The following is a 21,316-nucleotide window of genomic DNA, read 5'->3' on the forward strand; positions in this document are numbered from 1 at the left end:
ATGTGAGAAGATCACTCCGTTCCTCCCCACCGCAGACCCCCACCAGTTCTTTGCTAAAGTAAAGCAACAGGCGACCATGTACGGCCTGGATGAGAGAGAGCAGGTTAAGCTCACCGTGCTGAGCTTAGACCAGTCCGTGGTAGCAGCCCTCCCCGACCCACAGAACGTTGCCGGAGGCACCCTAGAGGAGATGCACACCTCCATTTTAGATGCCATAGGGTATAATCGAGGTGACCCCATAGAAGGACTTAATAAGTGCCGGCAGAAAAGATCCGAACACCCCACAGCATTCGCAGGAAGGCTGTGGATTCATTTCAACGCAGTTTTCGGCGAGTTAAATAGAGCGCATTTGAACCGGGAAAATATAGTCAAATGGACGCGCACTATAATCTCACACGCGACAGAGGCAGGACAGAGCGCTTGCAACAGTTATGACCCCTCAGAAGAGGCCCATAATGAGAAATGGGTCCTGAAAAGGTTGTCCCGCGCTTGGGAGCAATCAATTCAGGGAAAGAGTAAGGTTCAATCCCCAGAAGAGGCTCAGGCTGCCGCAGATATTCAGGCAGTGAGAGAGCACCAGAAACCCGCATGGGTAAATGAAGGGAAGAGCAGCCCACAGCAGAAAGGACAGGAGTGCTATAACTGTGGACAGTTAGGGCATTGGGCAAAAGAATGCAATGCACCCCAGCGATCTCAGAGAGGCCAGCAGACAGGCACTCTGAACCGCAGTAAGGCAAAACCCATCCACAATATAGCAGTACAGTCAGGACCCACCAATGTGGACGAGACGAACTGACGGTGTTCGGGCTCCCCCACTTGGGTCTGTGACACACTATGGGATCCATCAGGGAGACCCGTAGTCACAGCGAGAGTAAAAGGGAAGCCCATAGAGTTACTTTGGGACACAGGAGGCTCCCGCACCACCATTAACTCTACGACCACGGCACACGCAGACACGTGGCCGACCACATCCACCATTACACTTAGCGGGTTCACAGGACACTCGCAGCAGGGACACATTACGGCACCCGTAGCAATCCAGCTAGGGAACATTTCCACAAGACACCCCGTAGTTTTAGTAAATCTTCCCCGGACAGCAGAACACATCCTGGGGATAGATTTCATGAACGCTCATAGCTTGTCGTTCGACCCAGTGAACCAGTGTGTCTGGCGAATGGCTAGATCAGACAGAGCACCAGCCACCCTCACAGTAGGAGACTACGCTAATCGGATTAGCGCAGTGGGAGAGTACTCATTTGACCTGACTACACTCCACACCGACAGACAAATAAAAGCCCTACTGAACAAACACAGGACAGCATTTGCCAGTCACCGTCATGACTGTGGCAGAATGACTGGACCAGTTCACGTTACCGGACAGGACCCCCGACCACAAAAACAGTATAGATTTCCCCTGGAAGCAGAGGTGGAAATAGAAAAGGTGATAGGAAGCTTATTGGAGCAAGGTGTGCTCAGAACGGTAGCCTCGACCAATAATGCCCCTATTTGGCCAGTGAGGAAGCCCGATGGATCATGGCGTCTGACCATCGATTATCGGGAACTCAACAAAGTAACCCCCGCAGTAGCCCCAACGGTAGCTACTAGTCCCGAGACCATGCTCAAGCAGGGTCTCAACTCCAAATACTTCACGGTATTGGACATCAGTAACGGATTCTGGTCAATACCATTGGCAAAAGCGTGCCAGTACAAATTTGCCTTCACCTTCAAATCGCAGCAGTATACGTGGACATGCCTTCCACAAGGATTCCACAATTCCCCCTCCATTTTCCACCGACAGCTGGCAAGTGGTTTAGAGAAATTCTCCCGCCCCGAATGTCTGGTACAGTATGTAGACGACCTACTACTGCAGACAGACATAAAGGCAGAGCACATTACGCTTCTGGCCGAACTCCTGGAACTGTTGACTTCAATTGGATGTAAAGTTAACCCAAGAAAGGCCCAGATTTTGGAAAATAAAGTGATGTATTTGGGAACAATCATCACACACGGCAAACGCGAGATCGAATTCAAAAGAATTGATTCGATTGTCAAATTGCCCCTTCCCCAAAATGTTTCGGCCCTCCGGTCGTTTTTAGGACTGGTTGGCTATTGTTGGAACCACATCGACGGATTCGCGACAAAAGCCGCCCCACTCTCAGACCTCCTTAAGAAAGGAGCCCCCTGGGAATGGCTTCCGCAGCATACAGAGGCTGTGGAAGAGTTAAAACGAGCCCTTAGCGCAGCACCCGCGCTGCTAGTCCCAGACCAACTTTCCCCCTACGCAATAGAGGTAGCGAGCACCGATCTGACCCTGTCGGCCGTGTTGCTTCAGGAACGGCACGAGCAGCTAAGACCAGTGGCTTATGCCTCCCGACTGTTAGACCCGGTAGAACAAGGATTCTCTGCCTGTGAGAGGCACCTCCTTGCTGTCTTCTGGGCAGTACAATACTTCTCATACATTACCGGACTCCACCCCATTACTATTCTGACCGAACACACACCCACACAGCTACTCCTAGACGGACGACTGAAGGACGGTTCAGTTAGCCAGATTAGGGCAGCTAGATGGACACTACTTTTACAAGGAGGGGACATTACAGTAAAACGGACCCGCACACACACATATTTAGCAGACAACCTCCAATACCCCGGACAGCCCCATGACTGTGAAATTGTAGCTCCCCTGCATAACACAGGACCCTTTATCGCAAAAACACCCCCCAGGAAGATAGGGAACCCAAAACAAAGTCCCCAACCCACAGACACGTGTGGACCCCTGAGGATTTACGTGGACGGTTCCTCCACAGTTTTAAATGGTGAGCGTATCACAGGATGCGGCATCTATGTAGAGGACGCGCAGGGGCGCGCTCTCGAAGAGATAGCTCTAAAACTACCAGGACACTTAGGCGCGCAGGCAGCAGAGCTCGCGGCCATAGCGTATATAGTGGACCACCCCGCTTTTTTCCCCAGCCCAGCAGACATATATTCAGACAGCTTATATGTCTGTAATAGCTTAACAGATTTTCTGCCCCTGTGGAGGACACGAGGTTTTGTCTCCACAGACGGGAAACCCCTTCCATCAGCCCCTCTACTCCAGCATATTTTAGAAAAAGCGAAGGACAGGACCTTCGGAATAATAAAAGTAAGAAGCCACCATAGGTCATCCCCCCCTGGGAATGTAAAAGCCGACGCACTGGCTAAGGCAGGTTCCAGGCGAGGACACTTATGGACCCCCCCAGCTAGCGCACCAGCTAGCGCCCCTGTGAGCGCAGTCCAAATCTCACAGACAGATATTAAAGATCTTGTAGCAGCACAGAAGCAGGATGAGGATCTCAGGGAGGTTTCCAAAGGCAACTTTGTGCCAGAGTACGAGAGATTTAAACACACACTGACCACACATGAGGGTGTGATCATAAAGGAACAACTTTATGTGGTCCCGCAGCAGGACAGGAATGCAATGATTGCTTTATTCCATGATAACCACGGGCATCAGGGAATTGATGCAACAACGAGGCACCTCAGGCAACTCTGTTGGTGGCCTAATCTCAGGACTGATGTAACGCATTATATTGAGAATTGCCTTATTTGTGCTCAGAATAACCCGGAGAGGTATTCTAAGAAAGCACAACTTCGGCATACTCGCCCAGTTAACGGCCCCTGGACAAACCTCCAGATCGATTTTATAGGACCATTGCCCCCTTGTAGGAATGGCTATAAATACGTTCTGGTGGTCATCGACACCTTCACCAAATGGGTAGAGGCATTCCCCTCTAGAACAAATACAGCTAAGACAGCTGCAAAGATCCTGACCCACCACATCTTCACGAGATGGGGTTTATCCCGAAGTATTGATTCGGACCAGGGATCTCACTTCACAGGACGGGTCATGAAGAACGTCCTGACAATATTCGGCATAAAACAAAATTTCCACATTGCGTATCATCCACAGTCCAGCGGGATTGTGGAGCGCATGAATCGGACTCTAAAAACTACCCTTAGAAAAATGGTACAGGAGAACAACTCCACATGGGATTCAGTGCTCCCATTTGCACTCATGTTCATAAGGAACACTGTTTCCACTTCCACAGGATACACACCACACACACTCATGACCGGACGCCCTATGAAAGGGACAGAATTCCTTTTAGGACTGGACATGACCGGCCCCGAGGTGACGGCCCTCACACACGAAAAGACGGTTAAAGACTTGGTTGAGACTGTGAGGTCTGCACAGATTGCAGCCGCAGTTCAGCTAGGGAAACGCCGTCAACAACGCACAGCTTGTTTTAATAAGACCGTACACCCCACAGAATTCCAGGTTGGGCAACAGGTAATGTTATCTGTTTACAACCCCAGCAGTTTTTTGGCTCCAAAATATTCCGGTCCATACTCAATTTCGGATAAAATTAGCCCCTCAGTTTACAGGATAAAATATCCTAATGGGAAGACCGCGTGGTTTCATATTAACCAGCTTAAAGCATATGGAACACAGTCTAACCATGCTCATCATGTACTGCTAGATGCAGCAGAACACTTCACCCCACCCACCAGAGACACTTTTCCACCATCCCCCTCACAGACCAGTTCATCAACGGACTCGCCCACGACTCCGCCCACAGACCACAACAGACCACGCCCCGAAACGCCCACAAGCTGCCACAGCAGAGACAGCAGGACAGCAGGACAGACACTGACTCTGAGGACAGCGACAGCACACAGCCATACAGCCCACACTGCACCAACTACGACCCCGACTCCAGTGACCCCATGGAAGTCACTTACCTTAAAAACCCAGAACCACCACCCGACCCCGACTACCCCGACAACACACTTGACACAACACTATGGCACAGGGACAATTCATACAGACTTGTCCGCAATGATGAAAGTGACCCCCGGTCACACAATTCAAAAATATCATGCCTGATCCACACAAGGGTGTGGGATCCGGGAGAGCAGGACGACATGGTGTCTGAATCCCGATACGGCAACCCCTTTGTGACCCTGTTCACAGAGACAGAGGAAAAGTGAGGTGTCCAGATGATGTAAAATAGGAATCGTTTGAGGGAAGCGATGTCCTTTCTGATGGAACCTGCACGTATGTTTGTCTATCGTTTTATGTTTGTTTGTCTTTCAGGAATGTAAATGGTTCAGTTGGAGGATGGACATCTTCTTTTCAGCTGAAAAGATTGTGACCACCTCACATACACGTTAGCTTGTCCGCCGATACCTTTGAGAACTTCGGTTCCAGAAAACCAGTTTGATTGGAGATCTTTTCAAAGTTGTAAGGCTTGTAACCACCTTACACGCACTTTAGTTTCTCTGCCGAAACCTCTGAGAACTTCTATGGTGAGCAGCTCACCTTATCGGCTACAATATCTGAAGCCCAGCTCAATCCTCAGTGGGAGCATCTTGGCTCCCTTGTTTTTAGGTGCCCCTCTATTCGGTGAATAGAGGCTGCAAGTCACGGTTAACACATTCATACCCGTTTAATCCAGGTTACTCAGGCAGTGGACAAACGGCACTGAGGACCCGCCCTGTCTGAGAACCAACCTTGGTCAGCCAAGCTCGGGTATGACACAGCACGCCCTACCCGGGGATCCCACCCAACTCGTACCCGTCGCGGCACATACGCAACTCATTCGGACGTTTCTTTCAAAATTTTGTTTTCATTTTTCGTTAGGCAGCCCTTAGGCCGCCATCCCACATGCTATTTACATCCAGGAACATTCGGATGGTAAACTAGCAAAGCCTGCGAGACGGCTCGCAGGAGAAGGATTGTTAGGTGTATTCTGGTCTTCAAATTCGCTTTTGAAAAAAAAAAATGAGGGGAGTCACAGGGTGTGACTTGGCCAGTCATTTTTAAAGGGTCAATTGGAATTTAAAAGACAGATGCACTAACAGGTAAAGATCTTAAACTGTGTATTGACAGATACTGTGCTTGATCCCATAGCTTTCGAAGGACGAGACAGGGATCGAAGCAAGGATTGTCCATACAGGAGGAAGAAAGAAGGAAGAACAAGTTGAAGATGATGGAAGCTCACCTATTGCTTTTAAATGTGATATTTGTATGTGTGGAAGCAAGACACGTTTCCCCCACAACCCCCACAGTAAATGTTTCCCTTACAGCCACTCCACAGTGCTCAGCTCTGATCAGTGAGGTTCAGACCTGGTGCACAAAATTTATGACATGGTACTCCATATCATACGTAATCGAATCACTGCTAGTGATTGCGATCCTCGCCATACTTGTACAGACCCTCAGGTTGAGGAAGTGGAAGAGGAGAGCCTCCCGTTCCTGCCCTTCCGTCTATGGAGTTCGATCTCCTATTTTCCGACTTCATCAATCCCCTTTGCCCCATGATGAATAAAGAACTGTGTAATGAAATAAAGTTCGACCCTGTATTATATTGTCCTATACTCGACTGCCGAGTTAGGAAGTGTGATGTTGTGGTGTGAATGGTTAAGGTTTTAGAGTGTGAGGAAATGTTTAAGTTAAGTTAAGGATAATTGTGATAGGTAGAAGTTCCCAGTTTATGGTAATGCATGTCCCCTTTGACATAGCGCCAAGTAGAGATGTAAGGTAAAAATATTTTCTTCCCATAGTTTAAGATAGAGTAGCCCAGGAACTGGCAAGAGGTCAGGGGACACAAAGAAGGCAACCCAGATGCACTCAAGGCAACGTACATAGGTGATCCTTCACAATATTTTGATTGTGAGGATCACAAGGAGGGAATGTAGCCACCTAAAATGGACGCTGAGCTACAAAGTAAGCCAAGCGCTAAGACTGCAGGGAAACAGGCAGTTTAGCCAAAACAGCAGTCTGCAAAGACAGCATTTTGCATTCTGCAAGTAGCAGAAACCAGTTTGGGCTCAGGTGAGAAGACCTTAGTTAGGTGCAAATGGCAAAACGCTTTGCATACTAATGAGGCAATCAGACCTGAACACCCACACAATAGAAACATTTGACTCTGAATGGACACATTTGAATCAAGGCCCAGACATCGAGGCACCAGAAACCTCCAAACAAAAGGGCATAAGAAACGCCCCCCCCCATCACGGAGACCCCCTCGCATTGGGGAATTAAAACAGTATCGATGAGGAATTGACCCAATAGATAACCAAAGGTAAAGCCCGCCCAAGAAGAGGGAAGGACATTGGGATCCCTATAAAAGACAGGGACCTCGTGTTGTCCGGTCTGTTGTTTTGTGCTCCGGCTTAACTTCGATCAAGGTCTGTTGTTCCGTGCTCCGGCCCTGACCAAGACCTTGAAGCTACATCCTGACTCCAGCCGTTGAGCACCAGCCGCCGAACCGTAAGTGCCAGTACGACGCTCGCTACGCGAACTAAGCCCGCTAGAACCCCCAGTGACCAGAACGCTTGCTGAAGGTCGCAGCCCAAGACCAGGACGAAGGCCTCGCTCCCTGACCTTGCCTGTTCCTGTTAGATAAGTATTCTGATTACTTTAGTTTAGTCATAGCTTAGTCTCTTAGTGTGTGCATGAGTATTTATTATAACTGTATAATAAATATTGATCGTTTGGACCTTACTAATCGGTGTATCGTCTTTATTACTTTGAACTTGACCTTGGAATACTCGTGACGGTGTCTATACGGCACCTGGCGACTCCTAAGCTGAATAAATACATAGAACAGAGCCTAGTGGTGTTAAGCACTTGGAAGTTAATACACCCCAATAAACGCGTTTTGCCCACATACCAAAACGTGCAACACAGCACAACCCACGCAAGCCCAGAAACGGGAGCCCGCACTGACAGCCACTGCAGTGCCCCCTAGGTACCATTGGCAGTCTTGTGGCTGGTCCTCTGACCCCCTCAGGGTACATAATTCCCCATCTTGCATCTACGCCGTCCAAAAGCCTGGCCAGGTCAGTATCTCCGAATCATGGAGTAGGTCTGCACAGTGGATTGCTGCACGTTGACTGAAGTGCCTTTGGAGGGAGTGTTTATGTGCAGCTCCCCCTTGTCAGCGGGAGCTGCAAATCAGCTGGCGGAACAGCCAGTTCTGCCATGAAGCTCATGGGGAATCATTTCTGGCCCGAAGTGCCGTTAGATACGGGCCGCTGTCTCGCCGGGTCAGCCTTCGGGAAGCAACCAGGAAATCGCACCCGATACGACACTTAGAACTTTTCTTGTTAAATCGCGCCCTTTAGGCTGGTTGGGGCTGACAGATAGTTAGCAGGAAGGCCACCCGCTGGATTTTACATTCCTCTCCCACCTTCAGACCCACTGTCGGGAGAGTGTAAAGTTCAGCCCCACAGGTCAGAAAGCATTTATGGAGAAAAGCAGAATTAATATTTCAGGTCATCCAGAAACATTGGAGGAATATTATGGACTTAAAAGCTGCTCAATCGATGGAACCATTTTCTGGACAGGAACCCAAATTCCTAATGAGTGATCTTCATGAGGCTCTTTCCCAGGGCAACATTAGAATCCCATCTCTGGGTTTACAGACCAGTTTGGAAGGGCAGGAGGTGTTATTCCCATGCATCTTCAGCCCTTGTCCTTCTAGGACTCATTCAAGCAAGGGGAGAATATTTTCCATCACACTCCTGACTTATGCCTTACAGATGGTAGGCAGATTTTGTGGAAGCAGGAGGTGAGCTACTGACAATAGATTTCCAGCCTCTGACCAAAGTATATATACAGCTGGTTCTGTTAAGTTCTTGGTTTCTAGTCAGGTTACACACACATTTTGTCAAAGGAAGGATATCTAATTGAAACGATCAGGGCATGAGTGAGAGGGACTCGGCAGCACTTAGATTTTGAGGCCAAAGCACAACAGGAATGGAGAAGAGATTTTGGATGGTTACCTCCTGGGTCTTCGACTCTTACCGAGAAGTCCTGAGCGGTGTAAAGTGAGCTCTTCCAAGGGCGAAAGCGAGAGGGTAACCTCTCCAACCAATCAGGAATGGATGCAAGTAGCCAAGGAAGTAAGCCAGGAAATATATTCCCTCAGGAGGGCATGTCAGGTGAGTGATATAACACTTTCTGGTGCTAACCTCCAAGCTCTGATTTATCCAGCATTCTCCTGCACAGCACTCCTCAGACCCATACATCTTTCCTCTCCCGACAAGCAACTCACATCCTTTTCTGAGCATTCACCCTTAGCCTATTACTCGCTCACACACAGGTCTCGCTGTCACCCTTCACAAATGGTATCCTTCCCTCCTCCCACTCAAGCCATCATTTTGAACACTTGTTCCTCTCTGCTTTCTCGACTTGCAAGAGAAAAGACACCTGGGGAGGTGTAGGATTGAGGTGCCCCTACAGTGGCAGATAATCAGTGGCAATGCGTGCCGCTGGGAAAGAGGTCCTAGTTTCAGGAGACTGTTGATGTCAACAGTGATCTGCCCTTAGAGCCTGAATCTCCTGAGGTACTGGTGCTCAAACATGAAATGAGAGCAGATATATACCTGTATATCCTGTGTCGGGGGCTTCCTCTCCCTCTGGCTAGATCTTGGTTTCCTTCCTATCTCCCCTAAAGAGGGGCATGTAGCTGAGGGGAATGGCTTGGATAGGATGGACGTAGGGAAGTTGTTTCCATTAGCAGGGGAGACTAGGACGCGGGGGCACAGCCTTAGAATAAAAGAGAGTCACTTTAGAACAGAGATGAGGAGAAATTTCTTCAGCCAGAGAGTGGTAGGTCTGTGGAATTCATTGCCACAGAGGGCGGTGGAGGCCGGGACATTGAGTGTCTTTAAGACAGAAATTGATAAATTCTTGATTTCTCGAGGAATTAAGGGCTATGGGGAGAGAGCGGGTAAATGGAGTTGAAATCAACCATGATTGAATGGTGGAGTGGACTCGATGGGCCGAATGGCCTTACTTCCGCTCCTATGTCTTATGGTCTTATGGGAAGGCAGCTGGTGCTATCAGCAGTGATATGTGGTTTCTGCTACTCTCCCTCAGCAGAGGTGGAAGGCGAAGCTGCATAAGCTGCTCCCATGTTGTGATGAAGGTTGACAGAAGGGAAGTGCGGCCGAGAAGTGAATGTCCTGGGTTGACAAGTCCTAATGCAATTTTGCAACATTTCTGTGAGATAATTTAATCCCTTACAAATTTAATTTAATCTCAATATAAATTATGTCAGATCCTCTTGTAAAAAATGTCAGAAATCCTTAGACATGACAGATGCTAACACATACTTCAAGGACTATTTCTCATTACATTTGCCAGTTTCCTTTGCAATCTTTTTGACACTCATGTATTTCATAATAATAATTGCTTATTGTCACAAGTAGGCTTCAGTGAAGTTACTATGAAAAGCCCCTAGTCGCCACATTCCGGTGCCTGTTCGGGGAGGCCAGTACGGGAATTGAACCCGCGCTGCTGCCTTGTTCTGCATTACAAGCCAGCTATTGGGATAAATGGGTCTTTAAAAAAAAAAAAGGGCAGCACGGTAGCATGGTGGTTAGCATAAATGCTTCACAGCTCCAGGGTCCCAGGTTCGACTCCCGGCTGGGTCACTGTCTGTGCGGAGTCTGCACGTCCTCCCCGTGTGTGCGTGGGTTTCCTCCGGGTGCTCCGGTTTCCTCCCACAGTCCAAAGATGTGTGGGTTAGGTGGATTGGCCATGCTAAATTGCCCGTAGTGTCCTAAAAAGTAAGGTTGGGGGGGGGGGGGGGGTTGGGTTACGGGTATCGGGTGGATACGTGGATTTGAGTAGGGTGATCATTGCTCGGCACAACATCGAGGGCCGAAGGGCCTGTCCTGTGCTGTACTGTTCTATGTTCTATTTAGCCCAGTGTGCTAAACCAGCCCCTTGAGAGGCAACAAAGAGAAGAGACTCAAGTCTGATTCCTGCAGTAAGATACAATGAAAGAAAGGATAGACTCGGGCTTCGCAGTTTGCAATAGAGGCACTGAGAAACGGTAAATGGTATGGAAATAGTAAATCCGGAATATTACTTCAAATTACGTTGTAAGGTTAGGACAAGGTAATTCAAGGTAATTTATAATTTAAAAATAAAATAACTTTAAGACCAATGCGATAAGGTTCTTCTTCAGCCAGAGTGAGCAACACTTATGGACTTCTAGGTAGAGTGGTGAAAGTGAAAACCCTAGATTAATTTAAACAACTAAATACAGTAACACAGAAGTGATTGTGTGGGTGAACAAACGTGGCCGAATGATCTTCGTTAACATTCAGCGAAGCTGGTACTTTCCCCACTCTCCTGTTTGTCTGTTAATTCTGTCAGCATGATTTTATACTGATATATTACCAATATCACTCAATTTCTATCTTTTTGTTGAAAGCATACAACAAGATAGTAGCCAACATGAACTGCAGTGTTTGAGAAGTGTGGTGGATAATGCATTGGCAAGAAGCTGGAGCTGGCAGAGCAAATGGGAAAAAACTAATGGACTGTGTCTTAAATGGGACTTGGGAAACACTGCAGGACTGAGTACTAATGGAAGGTAAAAATCGGAATTTCAAGTATTTAGAGGTGGTGCAGAAACCATAATTACATGATTAAGAGTTGAGAATGTGGGTAGGGTCTTGAAGCACTCATTTGCCTTGGATCTGAGACTAGTTGATGCAGAGGCTCCACTTGAGGATCAGACAAAGCCACAACTAACCTCCGCCTCCCATACCACCCCCACCACCCCTACCATTCCAATGGTAAAGTAGGCTACTGACACATTAACCACGTTCATAAATTGCTAATTGTCAAGGTACTGGAGGGCCCTCTGCACCCTTGAACCTTCACAGAAGCAAGAGTCAGAAAGAGGGAAATATTACATTGAACGTAACTAAGTTTTGTACAGATTACCATATTCACTGTTCTGTAAAGGTGATAAAATGATTTTGTCCGCCCAGATGAAATTTAATACAGAAAGAGGGAAGTGATATATTATGGGAGCAAGAATGAGGGAAGGCTATATAAAATAAAAATAAGAGAGATGCAGGAGCAGAAGGACTTGAGAGTGCCTGTTCACAAATTGTTGAAGATTGTAAAGCAGGTTGAGAAAGTGGTTAATAAGGCTTTACAGGGGTATGGAGTACAAAGATTATGGTTAACTCTTCTGAAATACTGGTTCGGTTCTTAATTGGAGTATTATGTCCAATTATGGGCACCATATTTCAGGCAGGATAACAAGGCATTGTGAAAAGAACAGCAAAGACTTATGAAACCAGGGATGAAGGACTTCAGTTATGTGGATATTGGAGAAACTGGGCTATTCTCTTTTGGGAAGGCTGAGAAGAGATTTGATAGAGATGTTCAAAATCATGAGCGGTCTGTACAAAGTGGATGGAGAGAAACATTTGTTGGCAATTTCAAAAACCTAATTTTAGTGTGACTATCATTTTGTAGTTTGATTTAATATGTGCTTAGCCATTTTGTGCTAAAATTGATAGAGCCATCTTAATAAAAACTAAACCAGCATTATTGGAAACCAGTCAGATTAGTTAAGTAAAAACCCTTAATTGTGAGACAATTAATGTATAAGTAATTCATTAATGGACATGTTAGGCTGGAAATGTAAAGTTTATAAATGTTTATAATTATAAACACTTGATTGTTAATACAGATTCTTAAAATGCTGTGGGAATTATAAGCTGACCCCCACTACTTGCCTTCAAACAACTGCGCAACCTCAAAGAAACCATTGTTTCCAGCAAACTACCCAGCCTTCAGAACAGCGACCATGACACCACACAACCCTGCCATGGCAATCTCTGCAAGACGTGCCAGATCATCGACATGGGTACCACTATTACACGTGGAAACACCACCCACCAAGTACGCGGTACATACTCATGTGACTTGGCCAACGTTGTCTATCTCATACGCTGCAGGAAAGAATGTCCCGAAGCGTTATACATTGGCGAGACCATGCAGACGCTGCGACAACCAATGAACGGACATCGCGCGACAATCGCCAGGGAGGAATGTTCCCTTCTAGTCAGGGAACACTTCAGCAGTCAAGGGCATTCAGCCTCTGATCTTCAGGTAAGCGTTCTCCAAGGCAGCCTTCAGGACGTGCGACAACGCAGAATCGCCGAGCAGAAACTGATAGCCAAGTTCCGCGCACACGTGTTCGGCCTCATTCGGGACCTTGGATTCATGTTGCATTACAGTCACTCCCCACCATCTAGCCTGGGCTTGCGAAATCCTACCAACTGTCCTGGCTTGAGACAATTCACACCTCTTGAACCTGGGGTTACGCCTTTCTCTGGATCTGTAAAGACTTAATTACCTGCAAATGCTCGCATTCAATGTATCGTCTTGCATCTTTGACTTTGTCGATATATATGTTTCTGGAACCTATCTCTTCATTCACCCGAGGAAGGAGCAGTGCTCCGAAAGCTGGTGATTTGAAACAAACTTGTAGGACTTTAACCTGGTGTTGTAAGACGTCTTACTCTACTCACCCCAGTCCAACGCCATCAGCTCCACATCATGTCCATTTAGAATCACAGAATCGCTTAAAATCATAGAATTGCTGCAGTGCAGGAGGCCATATGGCCCATCGAGTCTGCACCAATCCTCCTACCCAGGCCCACAACCCCAAACTAGCCCTGTAACCCAGCAACCCACATTTAATCTTGTGGACACGGGGCAATTTATCATCCCCAATCCACCTAACCTGCACATCTTTGGACTGTGGTAGGAAACCGGAGCACCCGGAGGAAACCCACACAGCCTGTGAACCAAGGTTGGAATTCAACCCAGGTACCTTGCACCGTGAAGCAGCAGTGCTAACCACTGCTACTTTTACCGTAACGTATACTTTTAATGGTATGCCCGTGGCTGGTGCAAATGGCGACATACCTTGGAGAATCGCATGCCGGCGTCGGGGCGTCGTGGCATGGTTGCGGCGATTCTCCGGCGCGGGGCTCTGAGAATCATGCCCCATATACTGTGAGACGTTTCACCGGTTTTCTCACCCGATTCTGCCCAACATGCTAGTGCTCAAGGCAGCGTTAAACTACTTGAATAAACATTGGAATATTTAATGGGGACTGCCAATATGAACTCTTAATGCTGCTCTGAAACGAATGCAAATAGCTCAATAATGAACTTCTTATTGACTTCTAATTTTATTGTAAATTAAATCAACGGGGTACCAATGAGTTTGTTTTTAGATTTTGTATTGTGCTAGGTCCTGCTTATTAACATTCATCAGGAATATTACGGCATCAGGTCATAAAACATCTCGGGCTTCTGTGGCTGAATTAATCAGTTATTAGGACATGAGTATTTGGGCCTGTACTGAAAAGCTGCCTAATCCATCTGTTGACAGTGTTATAAATCACCAATAATCCCAGCAATATCCCATCTGTTAACTGTTGAAAGTACATCTGACGAAAATAAACGATGCATACATTACATTGGCTCACAAATACCAGGAAGTGAATTGAAGGTAGTAATTCTATCTTTGGCTTCATATTACATACATAAACCTTCTGAGCATTTCTGTCAAGCTTCACATTGATATCTGAACGGGCAGATAGAATTACTACCTCCTAATTCGATCCTTGATGAATATTGTTCCATTTGTAACTATAAATGAACACAAAGCAAAAGTGGTCAACCCCAACTTTAAAACTTTCTTCAACAAAAATATGTATCATCTCCCTCGGCTGGATAATTCAGGGCTGGAACATATTTCTAATATTTTCAACAGTTTAATTGCAACCCAAACATGAGCAGCTTATTCCTCATGCAATGCAGCTAATATAATGAAACAATACACCACATAACAGGCAAGGTAAACATATAGATCTCACTGATACCAAAGATGCAGGGACTCATACATATAATAATTGCAGCATCAATTACCGACTGTCTTACAAAATTTGTTCAAGATACTAATAATTTTGTTCTTATTCCCTCCCCAAAATCTTCTACTGCCAGCTATTTAAAGAAAGAAAGCCTGGGATTTTCCGGTCTCGCTCCCAATCTAAACTCAACGGACCTTTGGCTGGTCCATTCCATTCATGAAGATTCCCATTGCAGATGGGACTGGAAAATAACTGCCCAAGCAAATTCCATTTATACAGTACCTTTCGCAAATGCAGGATGCCACGAAGTACTTTGCAGCCAAATTAATACATTTTTATTTATATTGCTAGGTATTACTTATTTTATTCATCAGGACTATTGTGGCATCAACGTTACATCATTAACATTGCATTAAAAATATATTTTTGATGTGGGTATTTGCTGCATTTGACCGAGATTCAAGAAATTAACTTAGAATCACACAGAATTTATTTAGTACCTGTATTGGTGTTTATGCTCCAGACATGCCCCTCCCACATAACCTCATGTAACCTAATGGGCGAGGTCTTAATGGAAGAAAATTACTGCGGACGCTGGAATCTAAAACAACACCAGAAAATACTGGACAATCTCAGGAGGTCCAACAGTATCGGTGGAGAGAGAAGGGACCTAACGTTTCGAGTCTGGATGACTCTTTGTCAGAGCTGGAGAGAACTGGATTTATACTATTGGGGGGGGGGGGGGGGGGGGGCGGTGTGGTGGAGCGGTAGGGCTGGATAGGGGGGCCAGCGATAGACAAATTTACAAAGATGTTGTGGACAGAGAGACAAAAGGAATGTAAATGGGGGTGATTAATGTTTACAAGGATGCTGGTGCTGGCTCATAAAGAGATTAGAATGTGTGAATGACAGAACAAAGGTGAGCAGTGTGTAAAGGGCAACTAGGAACAGGGAACAGATGGCCCAAGTGGGGTGGGCGGAGGGGGACAATGGCGAGGGAAAAACTGATGAATGGAAGAAATGAAAATAAATTGATAGAAACAAAAATGGGGTGAAGGTGGAGGCAAGAGTTCACAGTCTGAAGTTGTTGAACTCAATGTTAAGTCTGGAAGGCTGTAATATGCCTAATTGGAAAATTAGGTGCTGCTCCTCCAGTTTGTGTTGGGCTTCACTGGAACATTGCAGCAGGCCAAGGATGGGCATGTGGACATGAGAACACGCCGGTGAGCTGAAATGGCAAGTGGCAGGAAGCTTGCCCCTTCCCATGCAAATCGCAAAAGGTGTAACACCTGCTCCTTTATGTCGTCCCTGCTCCCATCGGAGGGTCTAAACACTCTTTTCAATGATGCAGTGCTTCACATGCACCTCCTTCAATTGGGCCTATTGCATTTCTGCTCCCAAAATGGTCTACTCTTCATTGAAAGAGACTAAACACTGATTGGAGACCGCTTTGCAGAACACATTCGGTCCGTCCACAAGCAGGATCCAGACCTTCCGGTCGCTTGCCATTTCAACTCACAGTCCTGCTCTTACGTCTGCATGTCTGTCCTTAGTCGCTGCAATATTCCAGTGAAACCCAGTACAAACTGGAGGAATAGCACCGACTAGGCATGTAAGAGCCTTCTGGACTGAACATTGAATTCAACAACTTCAGACTGTGAACTCTCCCCTCCAACGTCACCCCATTTTAATTTCCTCCATGGACCTGTTTTTCCCTCACCATTGCACCCCCTCCCCCACCCCACTTGGGCCATCTGTTGTTCCCTGTTCCTAGTTGTTCTTTGACACCCCCCCCCCAATATAAATCTGACCCTACTTGTAGTTCTCTAATTTTGACAAAGAGTTCTCCAGACTTGAAACATTAGCGCCCTTCTCTCTCCACAGATACTGTCAGACCTGCTGAGATTGTCCAGTATTTTCTGTTTTTGTTGTTGGGCTAGATCTTAACTTCTGTTTTGGGAATTGCGAGTCAGTCTGTTTCCCAACTTTGCAATCCTTTTAAAAAAATAAATTTAGAGTACCCAATTATTTTTTTTCCCAATTAGGGAAAATTTAGCGTGGCCAATCTACCTACTCTGCACATCTTTGGGTTGTGGGGGTGAGACCCATGCAGACATGGGGAGAATATGCAAACTCCACATGGACAGTGACCTGGGGACGGCATCAAACCCGGGTCCTCAGTGCCATGAGGCAGCAATGCCAATTACTGTGCCACCGTGCCTCCTGCAACTGTGCAATCCTAACAGGACTGCTATCTTCCACTGCCACGTAATGTTTATCTCTGTGAGATGTTGGGGCTGGTTTAGCACAGTGGGCTAAACATCTGGCTTGTAACGCAGAACAAGGCCAGCAGCGCAGGTTCAATTCCCGTACCGGCCTCCCCGAACAGGCGCCGGAATGTGGCAACTAGTGGCTTTTCACAGTAACTTCATTGAAGCCTACTTGTGACAATAAGCGATTTTCATTTCATTTTCATTTTGGGTGAGCAAGGTTCAGGTCTACTGTCTCCAAATAGCGACGTGGATGGGTGGGTGCTGAGGCAGGCTGATTAGAAAGCTGCCTTGATACTCTGGGAATTTAGCCCAGTCGTATACATGGTTTTCAGGCCCCCTCACTCCTCATAAGGAGGTAATTTGTAAAAATAAATATCTAGCCATCTGTTTTGAATGCTTCTGTGGATACAGTTGCCAGATGGTCTCATTATGAATGTTTGGCTGAGCTCCAAGAATAGCTAATTTATTCCTCTCACCATGCAATATTAACATAGAATACAGATGAGTACAATCATTGTTTGATTGGCAGCTTTTTTTGAAACCTTGGAATAAGTTGTTCTTTCTTTGATATGTTTTTTTTTTCCCATGTGAAGTAGATGAAAGCTTTTGACATTGATACTATGAATGGCTCTCATTTATTGGTACTTTCAAAAAGGTTGCAAGCTGAGCATTTTTTCCACACTAAGTTTTCAAAGCCTCTACATATGGTCTAGGTCATTTCAAAGATTTGCCAACGGCTCTCTGGTTATTTACATAGTGGATACTGGGAGAGTGGAGGGCATGAAAGTGGCATTGGTATAATGGGAAGGATATGGAAGGACATGAGATGGTGGAGGGGCAAAGGAAATGAAGGGGCATGGAAGGGACATGGGGAATAGGAAGAACATTGGTAACAGCTTTTAAACGTACCTGTCAAAAGGTTCCCAACTCATCGGCAGGATTTCACAGAAGTTCACCAACTCACTTACCCGGCCTTCAGTAACCCACTCGCCCACATAAAAATACCAAAAGCGGGAACATTTGAATTTCTAGTAGGAGTTTAAATTGTGAACATGACATCACTTGAAGTAAACATCAATTGCAACTGGCCAGGATTACCAACCTAGCGAAAATGATGGTGGAGGGAAACATCAGGGGGAAGGCAAATTTGCAGCCCCACATGCCTTCACTTTGGTCCTCCTGTATTGGCTATGCCTCAAGTCAGGAGACAAAAATTCTACCTTGCGTGTTTCCTCCTCGTATTCTTATCTAGATTCCCCTTAGAAGTATGTATACTATTCACCCCAGCTACTCCATGTCTGAGGAATTAAGTTTCTCCTTAAGTACTCATTGGATTTATAGGTGAACAATATTATATTTATGTTCCCTGTTGTTGGACTCCCACCAAGCGGAATCATCGTTCATTCATCTACCTTATCAAACCTCTTCATAATTCCAAAGGTCTCTATGAGGTCCTCTCATCTTTTTCCTTTTTTAGAATAGAGCACGAGCCTGTTCAGATTTCCTGAAGATTTGGTTCTGGTAGCGTCCTTGAAAACCTGTACTGTACTTTCTTTCGTGCTTCCAGATCCTTTCTATAATATGGAGACCAGAACTGTACATTGTACATGCCTAAGTTCTTAAGACACAGGAGCAGAATTAGGCCACTTGGCCCATGAAGTCTGCTCTGCCATTCAATCATGGCTGATATTTTCTCATCCCCATTCTCCTGCCTTCTCCCCAAAACCCCTGATCCCCTTATTAATCAAGAACCTATCTATCTCTGTCTTAAAGACACTCAGTGAATTGGCCTCCACAGCCTTCTGCGGCAAAGAGTTGCACAGATTCACCACCCTCTGGGTGAACAAATTCCTCCTCATCTCAGTTTTAAAGGATCATCCCTTTAATCTGAGATGGTGTCCTCTGGTTCTAGTTTTTCCTACAAGTGGAAACATCCTCTCCACGTCCACTCTATCCAGGCCTCGCAGAACCTTGTACGTTTTAATAACATCCCCTCTCATCCTTCTAAACTCCAACGATTACAGACCCAGAGTCCTCAAACGTTCCTCATACAACTGGTTCTTCATTTCAGGGATCATTCTTGGGAACGTCCTCTGGACCCTTTCCAAGGCCAGCACATCCTTCCTTTGATATGGGGCCCAAAACTGCTCACAATACTCCAAATGGGGTCTGACCAGAGCCTTATACATCCTCAGAAGTACATCCCTGGTCTTGTATTCTAGACCTCTCGACATGAATGCTAACATTGCATTTGCCGTCTTAACTGCCGACTGAACCTGCACAATAATCTTAAGGGAACTGTGAACAAGGACTCCCAAGTCCCTTTGTGCTTCTGCTTTCCGAGTCTATACCTAGATTCCTCCTTCCAACGTGCATAACCTCACACTTTTCCACATTGTATTTCATTTGCCACTTCATTGCCCACTCTCCTAGTTTGTCCAAGTCCTCTGCAGCCCCCTTGCTTCCTTAATACTACCTGTCCCTCTACAGATCTTTGTATCATCTGCAAACTTAGCAACAGTGCCTTCAGTACCTTCTTCGAGATCATTAATGTATATTGTAAAAAGTTTTGGTCTCAGCATAGACCCCTGAGGCATACCACTAGTCACCGGCTGCCATCCTGAAAAAGGCCCCTTTATCCCCACCCTTTGCATTCTGCCTGTCAGCCAATCCTCTATCCATGCCATGATCTTACCCTTAACACATGGGCTTTTAACTTATATAACAGTCTCCTATGTGGCACCTTGTCAAATCTAAATAAATCACGTCCACTGATTCTCTTTTGCCTAACTTGCTTGTTACCTCCTCAAAGAACTCGAACAGATTTGTCAGACTCGGCCTCCCTTTGACAAAGCCGTGCTGACTCAGTCCTATTTTAACATGCACTTCCAAGTGCTTCGCGATCTCATCTTTAATAACAGACTCTAAAATTTTACCAATGACCGAAGTCAGGCTAACTGGCCTATAATTTCCCGTTTTCTGCCTTCCTCCCTTCTTAAACAGTGGTGTTACAGTAGCCACTTTCCAGTCCTCTGGGACCCTTCCTGCCTCCAGTGATTCCTGTAAGATCACCACTAATGCCTCCACAATTTCCTCAGCTGTCTCTTTTAGGACCCTGGGGTGTAGTCCATTCGGTCCAGGTGACTTATCCCCCTTCAGACCTTTCAGTTTCCCCAGAACCTTCTCCTTAGTAATAGTCACTGCACTAACCTCTGTCTCTGGTTCTCCGGGAGCTCTGGCATCCCACTGGTGTCTTCCACCGGGAAGACTGATGCAAAGTAACTATTCAGTTTGTCTGCCATTTGTTTGTTTCCTATCATTACTTCTCCAGCCACATTTTCTAGTGGTCCAATGTCTATTTTTGATTCTCTCTTACCTTTTATATGTTGAAAAAAATCTCTTCCTATCTTCCTTTATATTGCTCATCTTCTCCCCCTTATTGCTTTTTTAGTTGTCCTCTGCTTGCTTTTAAAGGCTTCCTAATCCTCTGGCTTCCCACTAATCCTCACCGCTTTGTATGTTTTTTCCTTAACCTTTATGCTATCCTTGACATCCCTCATCAGCCATGGATACCTTGTCCTCGCCTTAGCATGTTTCCTCCTCCTTGGGATGAATTTCTGTTGTGCTTCCCTAATAACCCCCAAAAACTCCTGCCATTGCTGTTCCACTGTCTTCCCTGCTAGGCTCCTTCTCCAGTCAACTCTGGCTAGTTCCTCCCTCATGTCTTTGTAGTTACCCTTATTTAATTGTAATACTGTTACATTTCATTGCAGCTTCTCCCTCTCAAACTGCAGGGCAAATTCTATCATAGTGTGGTCACTGCTCCCCAAGGGTTCCTTCGCCTTAAGTTCCCTAATCAAGTCTGCCTCATTACACATCACCAAATCCAGAATTGCCTGTTCATTTCATTTCACAAATTTCATTTCTTGGGATCCACTACCAACCTGATTTTCCCAGTCCGCGTGCATATTGAAGTCCCCCATGATTATTGTAATATTGCCTTTTTTGCATGCCTTTACTATCTCCTGATTTATTTTCTGCCCCACATCCTGACTACTGCTAGGGGGCCTGTGCATAACTCCCATCAGAGTCTTTTTACTTTTGTAATTCCTCAACTCTACCCACAGAGATTCTATGCCTTCCGATCCTATATCGCTTCTTGCTATCAATTTAACTTCATTCCTTACTAACAATGCAACCCTGCTCCCTTTGCCCATCTGCCTGTCCTTTCGATAGGATATATATCCTTCGATATTTAGATTCCAAGCCCTGGTCCCCTTGCAGCCACGTCT

General features: G+C 46.1%; 1 protein-coding gene across 2 annotated transcripts in view; it reads right to left on the minus strand.

The window, feature by feature from the left end:
• Positions 1 to 21,316, minus strand: part of saxo2 (stabilizer of axonemal microtubules 2) — a 127,436-nt gene that overhangs the window by 68,210 nt on the left and 37,910 nt on the right. The window contains exon 1 of one of the 2 annotated variants that reach the window (XM_038814265.1): positions 15,034 to 15,064. The exons of the other annotated variant lie outside the window; for it this stretch is intronic. The gene's annotated coding sequence lies outside the window, so the exon portion shown is untranslated. Of the gene's footprint in view, positions 1 to 15,033; positions 15,065 to 21,316 lie in introns of those variants that run through there. 2 annotated transcript variants of the gene reach the window in all.

The sequence above is a fragment of the Scyliorhinus canicula genome, chromosome 12 (assembly GCF_902713615.1).
Source record: "Scyliorhinus canicula chromosome 12, sScyCan1.1, whole genome shotgun sequence".
NCBI classification, from domain to species: domain Eukaryota; kingdom Metazoa; phylum Chordata; class Chondrichthyes; order Carcharhiniformes; family Scyliorhinidae; genus Scyliorhinus; species Scyliorhinus canicula.